Here is an 18,390-nt window from a genome sequence, read left to right as displayed (position 1 = left end):
TTTCTTATTTATCATTTTAGTTTGTCTTAAATTATAAGTTTGTGCAGCTTTGGAAGACACAGACACTGGTACAGAACCACCCAGTATGACATGTCCTCATCAGAGAGAGTGCTGCATTCTAGGAGCAAGGCAGAATTAAAGCAACTCAAAGGAAACATAAGTTTAGAGTAAACTCCCCAGGTGTTCACATGGACTATTTGTGCCTGACCTGGGCTGATCAGCCACAGTCACACACACTGTAATTTGCCTCAAATATAGTGATGTCATCTTGGTCTAATTAGATAATAAAGAACAAGAACCAACCAGATTGTAAGGAGAGAGATAGAGAAAGGTAGAGACAGACAGACAGACACTTTCCATGGTAACTAGTATAGTGTTTTATTTTCAAAACTGCTTAATATTTATTTTGGTAAAGAAATACATTTGATAGTTGATTATTCCCAGTAGCTTCAGACTGCAGCCTACAATTCAGATGGACACAAATGAATGCCCTTCCAAGAAAGTAAGTGGTGACAAAATGATATACACTTTCCTATAGAAGCATTTAATGGAGACATGTCAAGGGATTCCAACCAGCTGTCTCATCTTAACAATGTTTATCCATATGCTATCACCATGTGTCTTTGTAATGCAATTTAACTAAATCAACATTCTTTTATTTATGGAATGAAGTCACTATTAGAAATATGGTACCTATTTAAAGCATGAAAGAAGTAACTTATTAAAGCATAAAATCCACTAATAGACATGGTTTCTGGTTCCTTTTGTCTTTTCCTAGGCCACAGCTATAATGGGAACCTGTAAAAATGTTCTATTTTGTTGGCCACATTCCTCTATTAAGACTGTTGAGATGGGGGCAACTAAATGATGCAGTGGATAGAGCACAGGTCCTCCCTGAGTCCAAATTTGACTTCAGACACAATAATTACCTAGCTGTATGACCTTAAGCAAATCACTTAACCTTACTACCTTGCAAAAACAAACAAAAAACTAAAAAAAAGACTGTTGAGATTGTGAAAGGAAGACCTTGTTTGCAATCAGATTCTTTTAAAAATTTTGTTCATTAGTTTCTTTTTTTTTTAGTTGAATTAAGCCCTTTATTTAATGTTACAAAAAATATTTAGTCAAACAGACCAAAACCCATGTCATCATCAGACTCCTCGAATTCTTCTTTTTTTGCTTCTTTCTTCTTCTCCTCAGCTGGAGCAGCTGCACTAGCAGGAGCAGCACCTCCAACAGGGGCAGCACCACCAGCTGCTGGGGCAGGTCCGCCAACTCCTACATTGCAGATGAGACTTCCAATACTGACATTAGACAGAGCCTTTGCAAATAATCCAGGCCAGAACGGTTCAACATTCACACCTGCTGCTTTAATGAGGGCGTTAATTTTATCTTCCATGACCGTAACTTGGTCCTCGTGAAGCATGAGGGCGGAGTAGATGCAGGCGAGCTCAGAAACGGCCATTTCGGGGGATGGACGAGACTTGTTTGTAAGTGGTGCTAGCTGCTGGCTGAAGTGGAGTCACCTCAACACGGCCTTAGCTTCCGAAGAAGAACCGAGCACGTTACAGACAACTGAGGAGAGGGCCATTAGTTTCACTGAAGTCTGTTTCTTAAAATTACAAAAAATGGGCCTGTTGTGGAAATGAAAAGATCATTCTACTAGTTCTGAATGGCAGATGAAGCACAAATTAAATTTTACTAAAGTACTGTCAGTTCTGTTATAATGCCTACCATTCCCTAAAATCACCATTTTGCAAAAACCTCACAACAGAACTGCAGAGAACTTATGGGGGAAAATGAGAACTTATCAGTGACAATTTTTTAAAAATGGGAACTCAAATATGAAAACATGGTTTTATACAGGTCAAATAAAGAATGGAAGAGTCTGCAGCCTCAGGTCATCTACCCCCAACTTCCATCTCTTTATCTTGACAAAGATCCAAAGTTTGCTTGTGGAAATGGCATTAGAAGGTTGCAACTTGTGAGTTATTGTGAAGTAGGACAGATTTCTGTATTTCTGTTTCTCTCAGAAGAAATTATATATCAATAAATTCTAAATATGTCATACTCAAAATGTTCCCTAATGTATTAGTAGCTTTTAACAAATTTACGTTTTCAAAATAATCATAATAACATAACTGAGTATTTAACAAACATCAAGAAAATGACCATTTTGATATACAAAAACAGAACACTATTATGAGTCTATATGAGTCTATGATGTAGTCATATGTATGTATGAGTCTATTGTGTAGTTTGTTTTTCAGTGCATATAAAATTTAATACAAATTTAATACAAAATAGTAACAAATTATTCTGCTTATCCTAAACCCTTTCTGAACTTCATTGTTCTCTCTTCTTCATCTTTCACAAATCAAATTTAACAATTTCTTGATACCTTTTAGAAACATATTAAATTTGTTCAAAATATGCTAATTCTTCCCAACATTGTCAGGGGAAAATAGATTAAAAATTAATTTTCAGGTGCCAAGTTGAAGGAGATACTTCACACTGTTCTGTTGATGATCCAAACTCTTTGTTTTAATTTTTTTAATTTTTTTGAAGGCAATGGGGTTAAGTGGTTTGCCCAAGGCCACACAGCTAGGTAATTATTAAGTGTCTGAGGACAGATTTGAACTGAGGTACTCCTGACTCCAGGGCCGGTGCTCTATCCACTGTGCCACCTAGCTGCCCTGATCCAAACTCTTAATTGGTATACTGAGTTAAGATTTGGAGCAGTCCCAATTAATTCCAATTCTACATAACTATTTAAAAACTAGAAGGAATCCTGACAAATTCTTCTTATGACACCAACATAGTACTAATACCTAAATCAGGAAGAGGCAAAAGAGACAAAGAAAATTATAGAACAATCCCCCTAATAAAAATTGATGCAAAAAACTTAAATAATATTTTAGCAAAAAGCTAACAACATGTTATTATGAGAATAATATATATACCATGATCAGGTTGAATATATACCAGGTAGGCAGGGGATGATTCAATATTAGGAAAACACTCAACATAATTGAACATATCAATAACAAAACCAACAGAAATCATATGATTACCTCAATACATGCTGAAAAAGCTTTTGACAAAATACAACATTCATTGCTATTAAAAACACTGGAAAGTATAAGAATAAATGGAGTTTTCCTTAAAATAATAAACAATATCTATCTAAAACCATCAACAAAAATTATATGAAATGGAGATAATTAGAAGCCTTTCCAGTAAGATCAGAAGTGAAACAACATCCATTATCACCACTACTATTCAATATAGTTCTAGAAATGTTAGCTTTAGCAATATGAGAAGAAAAAGAAATGGAAGGAATCAGAATTGGCACCAAGGAAGCAAAACTTTCATTATTTGAAGATGATATGATGGTGTACTTAAAGAATAATAGAAAATCAACTAAAAAACTACTTGAAACAATTAGCAACTTCAGCAAAGTTGCAGGAGACAAACCCATAGAAATCCTCAGCATTTCCATATTATGAACAACAAAGCTTAAAGGCAAGAGATAGAAAGAGAAATTCCATTTAAAGTAACTGTAGACAACAAAAAATACCTGGAAATGTACCTCACAAGACAAACCCAGAAACTATATGAGCACAATTACAAAATACAAATAAATCACAAATACAAATAAATACAAATAAATCAGATCTAAACAACTGGAAAAACATGAATTGTTCATTAAATTAGGTTAGACTGAGTTAATATAATAAAATGATCATTCTTTTCAAATGAAATTACTTATTCATTGCCATGCCAATCAAACCACCAAAAATTATTTTACAGAGCTAGAAAAAATATATCAAAAATTCATCTAGAGCACCTAAAGATCAAGAATATCAAAATAAAATAAAATAAAAAATGCAAAGGAAGGTGACCTAGTTGTACCAGATCTAAAACTGTTCTACAAAACAACAGTCATAAAAATTTCCTGGTACTGATTAAGAAATTGAGTAATGGACCAGTATTAGAATAGGTGCAGAAGATACAACAGTAAATGACTATAGTAATACTGTGTGACAACCCCAAAGACATTAGTTTCTATGATAAAAACTACTATTTTACAAAAATTGACAGGAAAATAGTATGGCAAATACTAGGCATAGACTCACATCTTATACCCTATACCAAAATAGAGTCAAAATGGGCACAGGATTTATACATAAAAGGTGATACCTTTTACAGATAGACCAAGTAATAGATCAAGAAATGCTCTCTATCTGTTGGATCTATGGAAAGAAGAGAAATTTATGACCAAACAAAAAAATAGAGTACTTTATAAATTGCAAAATGGATGATTTTTAACTATATTAAATTTAAAAGATTTTGTACTAATAAAACCAATGCAGTCAAGATTAGAATGAGAACAGTAAACTGGGAAACAATTTTCACAGAGGTTCTGATAAAGGTCTCATTTCTAAAATATATGGAGAATTGACTCAAATTGATAAAGTTACAAGTCATTCCTTAATTGAAAAATGGTCAAATGAAGAAATTAAACCTATATCTAATCATATGAAAAATTCTCCAATTATTGATTAGAGAAATGCTAATTAAAACAGATATGAGGTACTACCTTATACCTATCAGATTGGTTAAGATGACTAAAAGGAAAAATGATCAGTGTTGGAGAGGTTGTGGGAAGATTGGGACATTAATGCATTGTTGGTGGAGTTGTGAATGGATCCAACCATTCTGGAGAGCAATATAGAACTATGCCCAAAGAGCAATAAAACTGATCATACCATTTGACCCATCAATACCAACACCAGGCCTAAATCCAAAAGAAATCATAAAAATGGGGAAAGTCCTTCATATTTAGAAATATTTAAAGAAGCTCTTTTTGTAGTGGCAAAGAATTGGAAATTAAGGGGAAGCCCATCAGCTGGGGAAACCATGAATGCTTGAACTAAATCATTGTACACATTAGCAACCACATAGTGAGTTGATCAACCTTGTTGGATGCAGCTTCTCTCAGCAGTTCAGAGAGCTAGGACAACCTTGGGAGATCTATTATGGACAACAGCATTCACATCCAGAAGAAAAACCAAAAAAAAAATAGAATCTGAATAGATACTATGTTCACTTTTTTAAAACTGCTCTTCTGTTTTTCCTTCCTATCCCATGGTTTTCTTTTCCCTTAGTTCTAATTCCTCATACCCAAAATGACTAATATGTAAACATGCTAAACACAAATATACATGTACAACTTTTCACTACTGTTCACCACTGAGGGGAAAAGGGTGGGAAGAGAGGGTGGTAGAAAAATGTGAAACATAAATATGCAAGTGGATGAATGTTGAAAAGCTTTCATAATATGTAATTGGAAAATTAAATTTAAAAATTGGAACAATTTCAGTTGTCATTTCCTTAAAGAACCTAAAATGTTAGGGATTAACTGGGCAAACAAAGTTATACTCTCTAGGAAAGTTCATAGTTCACCACTTGCCATTCTCAGAAGGCTTACACAGCTTTGCTAGTTCATTTTACAGGAAGCTGTCAAAATCTAAGACAATATGAGAATTTGGAGGATGGGTGCCTCAGTACAAAAATGTGCAGAGGATATACAAGGATAGTGCTGACAAATTCAACAATTTGACAAGCAAAAGAAATCCACAGAGAGTAAGCAGGACAAGATTACTAAAAGATCTGGCAATGCCATTTAAAAGGAAAGCTTCAAAACGGCTTGGAGGCTTCAAGATCTGAGATGACTTTTAGTTTCCTTCCCCATTACTTTATCTTTGAAGATGCCTATCAGTGGTGATAATAGAGGGGATGGGAAGTGTATTGGGGCAGGGGAAGATAGAGACATCAGAGAGATGATAGGTTAATACCTACTCAGGCCAAAACCTTTCACCTGAATTATCTTATAATCACTAATTTTTATTAGTACCTACTGTAAACACACAGTGCTAGGAAAAAAGGAAACAAGTGCTTTATTTAGCACTAGTGTACCAAATTCTGGGCTAAACACTTTATAAATATTGTCACATTTGATCCTCACAACAACTTGGGATGTAGATGTTATTATTAACCCCCTTTTATAGTTAAGGAAACTGAGGCAAAAAAAGTCTAAGTGATTTGCTAAGGTCATGTGGCTTTTAAAGTATGTGATATAGGATTTAACTCAAGTATCTTCTGACTCCAAGTTTCAGTCCTCCAAACCCTGGGCCACCCAGATACATCTAGACACTAAAGAAGAGTAAAACTGATTACTCACCCTCAGGGAATTTCAGAAGATCAGGGTCCCCTAAGATAGCAGCCCACATGCCATGGTCTAATTTGGAGGGTCCAACTCTCTTTGTTTGTTGTATTTACTTGGGAATTACTCTAGGAACTCTCTAAAATAAAGCTCAGATATAATTCATAACTAGGTTCTCTCCTAATTATAGGTAAAAGGGCATCCTTGCAATTTCTAGTTCTCTAAAGGGGAGAAGGGTAAGAAGAGGGAAGGCAGAAAAAAAAGAAAAAATTCCATGATAATTTTCTTGTATATATAAAATAAATAGCAAGTTGTGCATAGTAGATTTGTAATTTTGTGTACAAGTGTCTTTTTTATTGTAATATCTTATGAAAATGCTTGTTTCATTCCATAAATTAAAAATAAAAATTTTAAAATGTATATATAAAAATGGGTAAAAAAGGGGTCTTCCATTTTTATGCAAGCACCCAAGTTAACAAATGTAAAGAGGATATGGCAGAACTTTCTGTCCACCCCACAGAAAATTCAAAAGATCAAATGGAACTCACAGGACCTTATAAATAAAGAAATCCATAATACATTCAATTAATCCACAATTCTGCTAGAAAATGACTAAACTAGGAAATGCAATTAGCAACTCTTTGAAATTTTAGTGTGACCCTCATTCTACATGCTCTCTCTCTCTCTCTCTCTCTCTCTCTCTCTCTCACACACACACACACACACACACACACACACACACACACACACACACACGCATGGATGCACAAACACTTTCATACTTATAATACTATTTAAACACTCTTGGAAGATAAACATACTTTGGGAACTTCTGGTTTAGCAAGGTCCACAGTTCTTAACCAATCTCCTTTTGCCAGGTGCGCATCTTTAATCTTTTCCAATGCAAAAATTGAGATGGTGATCCCCTTTCTTCTCTTAGTAACATACAGTAAACAGCATTGACCTCTAGAGGGTGGACAGGCCAGATTGTTTTAATTTGCACCTTTGAGCATGAATAACTACCCATGAAGGGGTGCCCAGGAAATCTCTCTTCATGGACTGGAAGGTTAGTTTACAGCATCATTCTGTCTGGTGAATTAAAAATCCCCACTCACAGGCCTAGTGGGCATATATGTCTCTCTCTATCATGTGCTTCTGTTACTACTCATTGCCCCAGCCTTTCTCATCTCTTGGGTGCAGGCACTATCGTAGGTTCTCCAATCTCTGACAGATTCAAAAAAAAGGAAAAGAACGCCAAATTTCTGTTTGTTCAAAAATTCATGCCTAAGTAATGCATTGTTGGTGGAGTTGTGAACTGATTTAACCATTGTGTAGCGCAATTGGGAACTATGCCCAAAGTCCTGTAAAACCATACATACCCATTGACCTAGCAAAACCATTATTAGGTCTGTACCCCAAAAGAGATAAAAAACAAAAAGGGTAAAGGATCTATCTATCTATCTATCTATCTATCTATCTATACAGAAATATTTATGACAGTTCTTTTCTGGTGGCAAAGATTTGAAAATTGAGGGTATGCCCATGATTCGGGGAACAGCTAAATAAGTTGTGGTATAGGATTGTGATGGTCAGGATGATCTCATAAAAACCTGGAAAGACTTACATAAACTGATACAAAATGAAAAGAGTAGAACCAGGAGAAAATTGTACACAGTAGCAGCAATATTGTAAGATAATCAACTTGAATGACTTAGCTATTCTGAGTAAAACAGTTATAAGACAATTCTGAAGTAATGCTATCATCCCCAGAGAAATAACTGATGGAGTCTGAATATAGATTGAAGCATACTTTTTTACTTTATTTTTCTTAGGCCTTTAAATTTTGATCTGTTTTCTTTTACAACATGACTATTATACAAATATGTTTTGCATGACTAGGCATGTATAATCTATATCATATTGCTTGTCTTCTCAGTGAGGGGATGGAAGAGAGGAAGAGAATTTGGAACCCAGTATTAAAGATAAACATTTTTAAGGAAAATAAAATAAAAGAATTCAAGTCCAATGACACTTGGGCAAATAAACCTTGCTTACTGGATATATCTGATACAAATTATTATTAACTGGCCCTGGAAGCAGGAGTACAGCTTTAAAACTAATATGTTGAATTTCTTGCATTCTTTTCTCAAAAAAGACAGACTGTTGGACATGGAAATTTCCAGTTCTATGATTAAGCTACTTTTTCTTTTTTTCTTTAATGGGCATTTGTCAAGTATAAATTAACAGTAGGAGTTTTCCCACTGCATAATGATTAGGCAATCACTAATGTTCTTGCTAGTTCTGTCTATGATCTAGTGAACCAGCTGGATTGTACCCTCCTGATGGGTGAGCATAAGCACAGACTCTTGTGGCCCTTTTATATTTAGATCTAGGTCTAGATTTTATCTATAGATGGCCCCAGCTATGGTTCATATTCTACCTGGATCATCTTATTGCCATTGACCCTCTTGATAACCTCTCCAAAGATCAGCCCCTTGCAACGGTGGGACTCCTGCTCAGGGGTCCCACTCCCGTGATTGGCGGGGCTGTGAGCACAAGCCTGTTCCACATATCAAGCCAGCACAAAAATGATGGACACAGCAGAGATGACAAACACAAGGAAATCAATCAATAAACATTCATTAAGAACCTATTCTGCAGCAAGCAGAGAAAAATAATGCATCTTTCCTCCCTTGGCATAGAATAATGCACTGTCATCTCCAGAGGACCTGAGCATCTGCAGTGAGAAGTGTGAACTGCAATAGCCACAAATGTTCGCTGACTCCCCAGCATCCTGATGTGTGCCCCTTCATTCCTGCTCCTTGGCTTCATGTTCTTTATGTATGTGCTCTCCCTTATTGGTGGTGTGGTAACCAATAGGAGAATATTCTCTTCTTTGCTCTGAGGGGTCTTTTCTTTTCCCTTTATATGCTATGATATTTGATTAAAAGTATTTTATTTGAACTAATGCCCTTTGGCTGGCTGACAAAAGTAAACACGAGGTCCATTATACCAGACAGTCTTTCAGTATACCTTCCATAAGGTAGTCTCTCAATATGCCCTCCATAAGGAGGCTGAAGCCAATCGAAGGTCTCTGAGGAAGCAGCAGCAGCTCTGACTCTATACTTTGTAGCATCAATCTTAGCTTTTTTTTATCCTGAATCCTACTACTAGTTGTCCTTTGGTAGAAGGACCAACTTTATGACTGGAGGCGTGAATGCACAATTATATTTATTATTGTGAGGGGCAGGTTCTGCAAGGCATCCTTCTTACCTGCCTTTTCCAAAATTATTCTGCTCCATTGTCTGAGTGTTAGGAATCAGGTGATTGTAGGAGTCTCTTGATCTTAAATTGGTTTCTATTCCTCCTGATGATACATCAGGTATATCATCAATGAGGGGCCAAACACCAGCAACAGATGAGATAACTCAATATAATGCTCCCCCTCAACTCAGAAAGTCACTTCTTTAGGGTGTGTCTGGCACTATAGTAACCATCATAAAGAATTACCATATTTTTTTTAAAGAAAATCTCCTATGTCCTAAAACACAGATATACTTACATTTTTTTGTTTTTTTCCAAAAGGGAAAAAAAGAAAAGATTTCTTTACAATTATGTTATTTTCAAAAAATACATTACTTTTATCTTCTTACCACTGCTTAGTTCCAACTGATACATAATGAAAATAGCATTTGTAACCTTTGTCAACTATAGTAACACCTCTAATTGCATTTGGCACAAGATCAGACTGAAAAAAATGTGCTTAAAGAAGCAGGTTGAGCAATTATGATTGTCCTATTTCTGTGGCAGAGAATTCATTCAGTTAAATACTTACATACACTGCTCCTAGTTGAAAATAGCTATTTTAATTATCCAAGTCCTACTTGGAGGAGGGGGAAGGATGGGGAAGCTTTATTATCAACCTTAATCAGAGTATACATAACTATATATAAACTCAGTTTAAAATCCTAGCCTTTACTGAAATGCTTCTAACAATGCAGATTTCCAAAACATTTCTATTTATCTCCTTTGATGCATGTTTTTGGTATTTCTCTCTTCTTTGAATTAGTTAGATATTTTTCTTTATATAAAAGACTAATGATATAAGGAAAAACTTCCTCCAAAGTACTTAGCAAGTCCCAAAAGAGTTAGCAAGTCCAAAATCTTTATGAGTTACCTTAGAAGACAGTGAGTTTCCTTCACTTGAGATCTTCAAGGGGAAATTAGACCATTACTTATCAGGGAAGTCATACAAGAAATGACCAATGAGGTCCCCTCTAACTGATATTCCATCACTTTTCTTCCACAGCAAACTAATCAATCTGCCATCCTAATCAATGGGTTCAATTCAACTATTATTTATTAAGTTCCCAGGTGAAAGATAATGTTCCAAGGAATGAGGATATCAAAACCAAAAGGAAAAGTCTCTTTCTTCAAGAAACTTACATTTTTCTGGAATGGAAATTTGTGTTGATTGTTGATAGGCCCTGTGCTATCCAGTGCCACTCATTTTTATTACTAATTAAAATGAAATGATAGAGTTCATTGAGAGTTGCTCCTTTTTCCTCCTCTAACAAAAAGACTTGGGGTAAGTTGGGGGGGTAGGTCTTTATGTAGCAATGTCTAATATAACACTTACTATCTGCAAACTTGAATCTTGCCCACCAGATGTCTCTCAGAGATTTTCAAGCTCACTTAGTAACATTGGAGACAAATTGTATCAAAACTTAGGTAAGCCAATTTTATAATGGATTACCTAAACTATCTCATAATAATGTAAAAATTTTAAATAGGCCAACATCTGAAAAGAAAAGACTGTGTTTTTCAGAGTTTTTTTTAAATTTTAAGTTTTATACTTAAATATAATATATTAATCATGTTAATAAGAAATCTAATGTTTAGGGACCAGCTTCTGTCCCTCAAATTTCCTCATATCATTCCTATTAGGTCCTTTTTTCTCATGATACCAATGTTCTCTTCCTAATGGGGTGTGTGTGTGTGTGTGTGTGTGTGTGTGTGTGTGTGTGTGTGTGTGCGTGTCTCTATGCAACTCTGAACCACTGACTTCCCCTCCTTGGACCTCAGCGTATTTTAATTAAAAAATAGTTTAGGGGTAGGGCCAGTCAGCAAATTTCCACTATCTCTAAGGTCTCTTCCTCATCTCACCTTCTATGATCCTTCTCCCTTATTTCAGTTAAACAGGAAATTAATGGAACAGCTAAGACTTGAACCTAGGTCTCTTTGACATTTAGGCTAGACTTTCTGCCACATCATATTATCCCCCTCCTGAGAAATGAGCCTTTATTGAGGGCATATACTGGGGAACAAGGACTTACCTAGGTTTGTAAGATATAGCAAAGAAAAAGAAATTTACATGCTAACTTCATTATGTATTCAAATTATAGACAATAGATTTGCAGTTTCATGTGTAACATTTTTAATTATACTATGTTATGGTATGTTTATTTTATTCCATAAAATAAAAATAAAGCAAATAAATAAAATATATAGCAAAGGAAAATAATGAGAAGATTCTGCCTTCAAAGTTCTTTCATTCCTGAAATCCTCCTCTTATGAGACATGTAATGTCCTCTACCTTTGTTTTTTTTTTTTTGTGGTATGACAATCAACATGCAATTCTGGAGCATTAACGATAGGTTATGAGGTTTGAACTAGATCATGGAGATATGAAGAATAAAACAAGTAGCCTAAATTCTATCAAAGGAGACAATATATTCATTGTGTAAGTGTAGGCTGGTTGGTGCTTGTCCTTCATTATTGAAGGAGACCAAAATGACATCACTATGTTAGAGACAAGTTCCAATGTGTCCAATTGTGGCTGATTGGCTCAAAACATGCTTAGAATGTTTTGCCACAGGTTAGGTACAAACAATCCATGTGCACACCTGGGGTGGATTCTATAAACTTACATCCCTCACATTTCTTTTGAGCTGCTTCCATTCTGCCTTGTTCACAGAGCACCCAACCTTCTCTGATGAGAGCATGCCATGCTGGGAAATCCTGTGCCAGTATCTCAATCAATTCCAAAATTCTTAAGAGAGATTTCAGGGTGTCTCAGTATAGTTTCTTTTGACCCTACTATGAATGATTGCCCTATGTAAGTTCTCCATAAAATAATCTTTTTTTGGCAAGTCTAAATATAATATTTGTTGATGATGAAACTGAAAGGGGAAAAGGACTGTCCCTCAACTTTCAAATGTGGGTGTTGCTATGTCTTTTTCCTTCCCAGTAGGTGGAGAATTCCCACCAATAATTTCTGCTTCTTAGGCACCACCCTGAAGAAAGCATGCTTGGAGAGAAAGGAAAGGGTCATTGAAATTTATTTTTGAAAGAAGAGACAGGAGGTAGGCCAGAAGAAATCTCAAATAAATGGTGCAACAAGATTTGGCAGCTGTTTGGATGAGGGTAAGGAATCAATGACAATGTTGAAATTATAACCTTAGAGACTGCAAGGATGATTTTTTAAAATCAATATCTGAGAGGAATGCCATGGCTATAGTACACTTAGATTTTAGAAATACTTCTTCATATAGTATTTCATACTCTTCTTGTGGAAAAGGTAAACAGATATGGATGAGATGATAGAACAATCAGATGGATTCAGAACTAGAAAGATGACCAAACTCCAAAATTAGCCATTAATAGTTCAATATCAATGTGGTAGGAAATCCCCCAGTGGATCATCCCAAGAATCTGTGCTTTCCTCTGTGTTTATCAATGAGTAACCTACTTTTCAAATTTGTACATACTATTAAGATAGGAAGAATAGCTTTCACATTCAATTATAGTATCAGGATACAAAAAAAACTTGACATGCTAGATTATAGGGCTGAGTCTAGTAGGATGAAATTCAATAGAGCTAAATGGAATAGTTATGGTTAAACAGAAGTTTTTCTGAAAAGGATATGGGGTTTTAATGGTCTAAAGGTTACATATAAGTCAATAATGTGGTATGACAACCAAAAAAGTCAAATTTGATCTTGAGCTATATTGAGAGAAACATAACTCCTATTTCGGCAGTGTTGTGTTCAGTTCTTAGAACTACAGTTTAAGAAAAAAGCAATCAGTTCATATCATATGATGACTGATGGAAGGAAATTGGGATTTTAGTATGAAGGAAAGAAGACTTCAGGAGTACATGATAGCTCTGATTAAGTGAAATAGGGGTTTGGTTTATGCACGAACCCTATTTGCTTGCTAGGTTAATGCAAGCTCTCCAGGTGGAAGTCACTAGACATCTTGTTTCTGGGATAATTGTGATATGAAAGGGAAGTGGCTCAGAGGGATGCACAGATGTTCTGAGCATGCACAGATGTTCTGTAATTGGTTCCATTCCTCTAAACGGTTGTTAAAAGTGATTGGCTTTGATTGCCTACAGAAGCATTAAAAAGGGCCTATCAGCTTCTCTTCATTCCTCTTTGTCTCATTCACCTGTTTGCTTCATTCAGTCTCCATTTCTCTTGTGAGAGACTAGGCTGAGGCCTTCTGGACCTGAAAAACAGAAAATGGTCCTTGGTTTTTTTCAGTTATTTTCTGTCTTAATTGAGGGGAATGGTGCCACATAACCAAAGTAAGTTTGAAGGAGCCTCACTAGAATACCCTTACATCCCGGTGTTCTAAAGCTTTGAGTTCCTAGATCTAGATACCCAGAGGAGCAAGGACTAATCTTTAGTAGAGACTTCAGCACAAAGAACCATTGGTCATGCCACATTTGAACATGAACTTGATGGGACCAATACAAACTGAGCTATATTTTGAACCAATATTCTAAAAGATCAAAGTGGAAGAGTATATTCTCCTCCCCAAAATGAAAGGAAGAGGGATGTAATATCTTGCTATATCCTTGAAATAAATATCATTTTGTAAAATCTAATTAATGCTAAGAGGTTGAATGGAAATGGGGTATTAGTCATTGACCCTCTAACCATGGGAGATCACAGTTATTTGGGGACTCAAGCTAGTGGCATGCCCCCTAGAATGCAGAGAGCAGATGTGGCAGCCTGACACTAAGAAAACAAGGCCAGAGCAAACTTGTTATATAAGCATTCAAATAGAGATTATGTGGAAGATTCATTCTGTTTGGCCATGGAGAGGTAAATTTAAACTTGATATCAGAAAAAAATTGCTAATAATTATTGAATTGTTCCAATATGGAATGGATTGCCTTAAAGACTGCTAGTCTTCAAGTAGTCTGAATGGTCACTTCTCATGTATATTCTATTGGTGAATGCTTTTGGGTGTGGGTTCAAATTAGTCATTAAATGTCCTTTTAAACTCTAAAAATTTTGTGATTCAAAGGGATACACTTTTTTAAAAAAAATAAAGCATTAAATCACAATTAAAACAATTAACAAAGAAGTAAACACCCTCAGAATAAATAATCAAGGGAATTCACATCTCCTTTTCTAGCAAAAATGAGGAATTAGGGGCAGATCAGATTCTGAGAACACAATCACAAGGAAGACTCATGGTTTGTATGAGGAAACTGCCTCACAAAGTAGGAGATGGAGAAAATCCAACCACGTAAAATGTCTCATCTCTTTCTCTGTTCACAGGCATGTCATTCTAATAGCTTGAGAGTCAAGTTCTGTTCCTGGGCTTCTGCAGTTTACTATTGACTGCCACAAGTCAGGTTTTGTAGGGGTTCTGCTTCCCCTTTTCTCTTCTGGGCACCACCATGAGCATAGTTCTCCTTCAATTAGAATATAAACTTGACACAATTCCCTTATGTTCAGATACAAAATGAAGCCTTAGGAGTTTCTCCCAATGAATGTTTGCTCTTTAGGCTCGGGCATTATTAAGTAATAGAGTCAGGCAAACATGGAGCTACTATATTTAAAGTAGAAATAATATTTGTCTTACCTGCCTCACAGGATTATTGTGTGGATCAAATGAGATAATACATTTAAAGTACTTTGAAGCGGAACAGTAGTTAAATGGTTGTATAGAAGCCAAAAATGCTAAAAACAATATTGAACTGCATTAGGAGAGGCATGACTTCAAGGAATACAGTATGATTCTTCTTATGAAGTCTGCCCTGCTAAGTCCAGATTTGTAGAAAAGGATACTGATAAATTGGAGAGTGTTCAGAAGATGGCCAGGACGGTGAAGGCCATTGAAGGTGGCCTTCAAAATGGTGAAGGCCATTTTGCATGTGGATCAGCTGAATGAAATGGGGATGTTTAGCCTGCCAAATAGAAGGTCTCATGGGGACACAATAGTTACCTCCAAAGATTTAAAAAATTGATTTGTGGATGCAAAATTTGATTTATTATGTTTAGGCCCAGAAATAGGAGTGATTTATGGGACTTGTAAAGATGCCAACTAAGGGGGAGGGGGAACAATCCTAAAAATTAGAGTACCACTAAATAGAATGGTCTTTTCACAAAGATAATAGATTGCCTCTTGTTGGAGATCTACAACCAGCAGCTACATAGTTTTTGAGTTTCTGAGTTCCCTTCTAAGTCTAAAAGTCTAGGGAAATAAAGGTATTGAGGTCCCTTTGCCATACATATCCCTGGTCAGCAGAGTGCATGCTCAAAGCTGACCTTTCTGATTATTGGTCCCTCACATGGGAGTTGTGAGGCTGACTTCTAGCCATGTATGATTCATTGCTGAGGAGTTTTCCCTATAGGACCAAAAAGTCTTGTAATTGGCTGCTGATGACTCAGTGTTCTTCCCTTTTTCTCTTCCTTTTCATCTCTAATGTGTGTGTTCTATTTCTAGCTGCTGTCTGAGAGACTGATGGGAAAAGGAACAATTAATTGCCTCTATCCCCTGTCTGACCTCCATGCAGCCAGGAGTAGTTATATTAACCAGGAGACTTTTGCCTGGGTCTCTGGCTCTTTTCCCTTTTGTGAGTAGTTTCTCTCCTGATCTTAGATGAACAAGTATCATGATTAGAAATGACCTCATGCGGGTTGGCTAGGTGGTGCAGTGGGTAGAGCACTGGCCCTGGAGTCAGGAGTACCTGAGTTCAAATCCAACCTCAAACACTTAATGATTACCTAGCTGTGTGGCCTTGGGCAAGCCACTTAGCCCCTTTTGCCTTGCAAAAAAAAAAACCCTTATTAAAAAAAAGAAATGACCTCATGAGTTCAAGAGACTCAGACCTAGGAATGTTACTGGCTGCCACTGGTGGAAGCTTCTGTTTCAGAGAGGCTGACTACTGAATGGTTTGCATCAAGCTGGAGCAAAATGTAAAATGCCTAATTAAGAGTCCTACAAACTGTTCTATTTTCTGATGAGGTTAAATATTAGCTTTCTCATAGACTGGATTAGTAGTTAAAAGTTACTGAAACCTGTTGCTAATATGCTCTTGGAATTTTCCAAAATATATTTAACCTTGTACACATATAGAAATAAATGGCCTGCCCCATACCCTGCTTCACAGTGAGCATTGTTTCCATCTTTTACTCTCTTCCCACCTCCACCTCATTACAGAACCCTAGATTCTGGAGTCATAATCTAATTTACTGTAATTAAAATTATTCTGGGATGGGGAACTCAATTAGCCAGTGAGTGTTTGAAAATAAAACTAACTCTCTCTCTCTCTGCACACTCTCCATGACTTGAGCTTGGTCCAAAATACATTAAGGCTTGCAAAATATTTTAGAAATATTATCTCATTTGGTATAGGACCCTAAAGTGGTACCCCAGTGATAGATAAGTGAAAATTTATGTCTAAGGGCTACTCTCTTTATTCTCCACAAAACCCTGTACAATCTGTTTCCTAAAAAATAACCAAGACTAAGTTTTCAAGATAAACATGGTGTGGTGAAAAAGAAATTGGCTTTGGGACACTAACTCACTATTGGTGGAGTTTGTGAACTGATCCAACCATTCTGGAGAGCAATTCAGAACTATACCCAAGGGTTATAAAATTGGGACTATAAACCCTTTGACCCAGAAATACTAAAATTAGGTTGGTATCTCAGAAATTTTTTTTTTGCAAGGCAATAGAGTTAATCAACTTGCCCAAGATCACACAGTTAGGTAATTATTAAGTGTCTGAGGTCGGATTTGAATTCAGGTCCTCCTGTCTCCAGGGCCGGTACTCTAGCCACTAAAAGAGATATTTTTAAAAAGAAGAAAAGGACTATTTATAGAAAAATATTCATGGAAGCTCTTTTTGTAGTGGCAAAGAACTAGAAATTGAGGGGAAATCTATCAATTGAGGAATGGCTGAACAAATTGTGGTATATGAATGTGATGAAATGGTATATTATGCTACATAAGAATGATGAATGGGATGGTTGCAGAAAAATTGGGCAAGATTTTCATGAACTGATACAAAGTAAAATGAGCAGAAGCAGAATTTTCCATCCAGTAAAAGCAATATTGTATGATGATCAACTGTGAATGATTTAGCTTTTCTCAGAAACATAAAAATCAGATTCAGAAGGATATATGATGGAAAATGCTAGCTACCTCTAGAAAAAAATTGATGGAGTTCAAATACAGATTAAAATATTTTATTTTTTACTTTATCTTTTTTGTGAGTTTTTTGGTCTGTCTGTTATTTCACAACATTACTACTATGAAAATGTTTTGCATGACTGTATATATGTGTGTATATATGAAACATCTCAAATTATTTACCTTCTCAGTGAGTGGGGAAAAAGGAAGAGGAGAATCTGAAACTCAAATTTTTAAAAATTAATTTTAAGATAAATTAAAAATACATTGGATTGAGGAAAAACACTGATAAAATGAAATAAGCTGAAGGTGAGCTTTCAAGTAGTAAAACAGTTGGGAGGCAAATCCATTCAATGTCAAAATATAAAGAGGGAGGTCCCTAACATGTTGAGTGGACTCTTTCTGCAAAATTTATAAGAAAATATGAACTACAATCATACAAAACAATCAGTGAAGCAAGTTATAAGTGTTTATTAAATAGCCCTTGGCCTAAAGGAGCTTATATTCTCTTAGGAGAGAAGAATATTTTGTACACATTAAGTACATAAGCTAAACAAAAAAAGTACAAGTACAAAGTCAGTTTGGAGGTGGGGAAAACCCACTAGTATGTGGAGCCTAAAGACAGAATGTTGTGTATAGGGAATAGCATATATGGTGGTAAAGAGCATGAGAAGGGAATAGTTGTTAGCACTTAGCACTTTAAGGCTTGCAAAACATTTTAG

The 18,390-nt window shown here is 35.8% G+C and overlaps 1 protein-coding gene and 1 pseudogene across 1 annotated transcript in view; one reads left to right on the top strand and one right to left on the bottom strand.

Moving 5' to 3' along the window:
• Positions 1-1,067: 1,067 nt before the first annotated feature.
• LOC141522614 (large ribosomal subunit protein P1 pseudogene) lies at positions 1,068-1,465 on the bottom strand (annotated as a pseudogene).
• Positions 1,466-12,167: 10,702 nt separating this feature from the next.
• Positions 12,168-18,390, top strand: part of MFSD6 (major facilitator superfamily domain containing 6) — a 99,269-nt gene continuing 93,046 nt past the window's right edge. The window contains exons 1-2 of the mRNA XM_074215492.1: positions 12,168-12,347; positions 12,518-12,655. The gene's annotated coding sequence lies outside the window, so the exon portion shown is untranslated. The remainder of the gene's footprint in view (positions 12,348-12,517; positions 12,656-18,390) is intronic.

Source organism: Macrotis lagotis, chromosome 1 (assembly GCF_037893015.1).
Source record: "Macrotis lagotis isolate mMagLag1 chromosome 1, bilby.v1.9.chrom.fasta, whole genome shotgun sequence".
Classification (NCBI taxonomy): Eukaryota; Metazoa; Chordata; class Mammalia; order Peramelemorphia; family Peramelidae; genus Macrotis; species Macrotis lagotis.
This window is presented reverse-complemented; position numbering and strand designations above follow the sequence as displayed.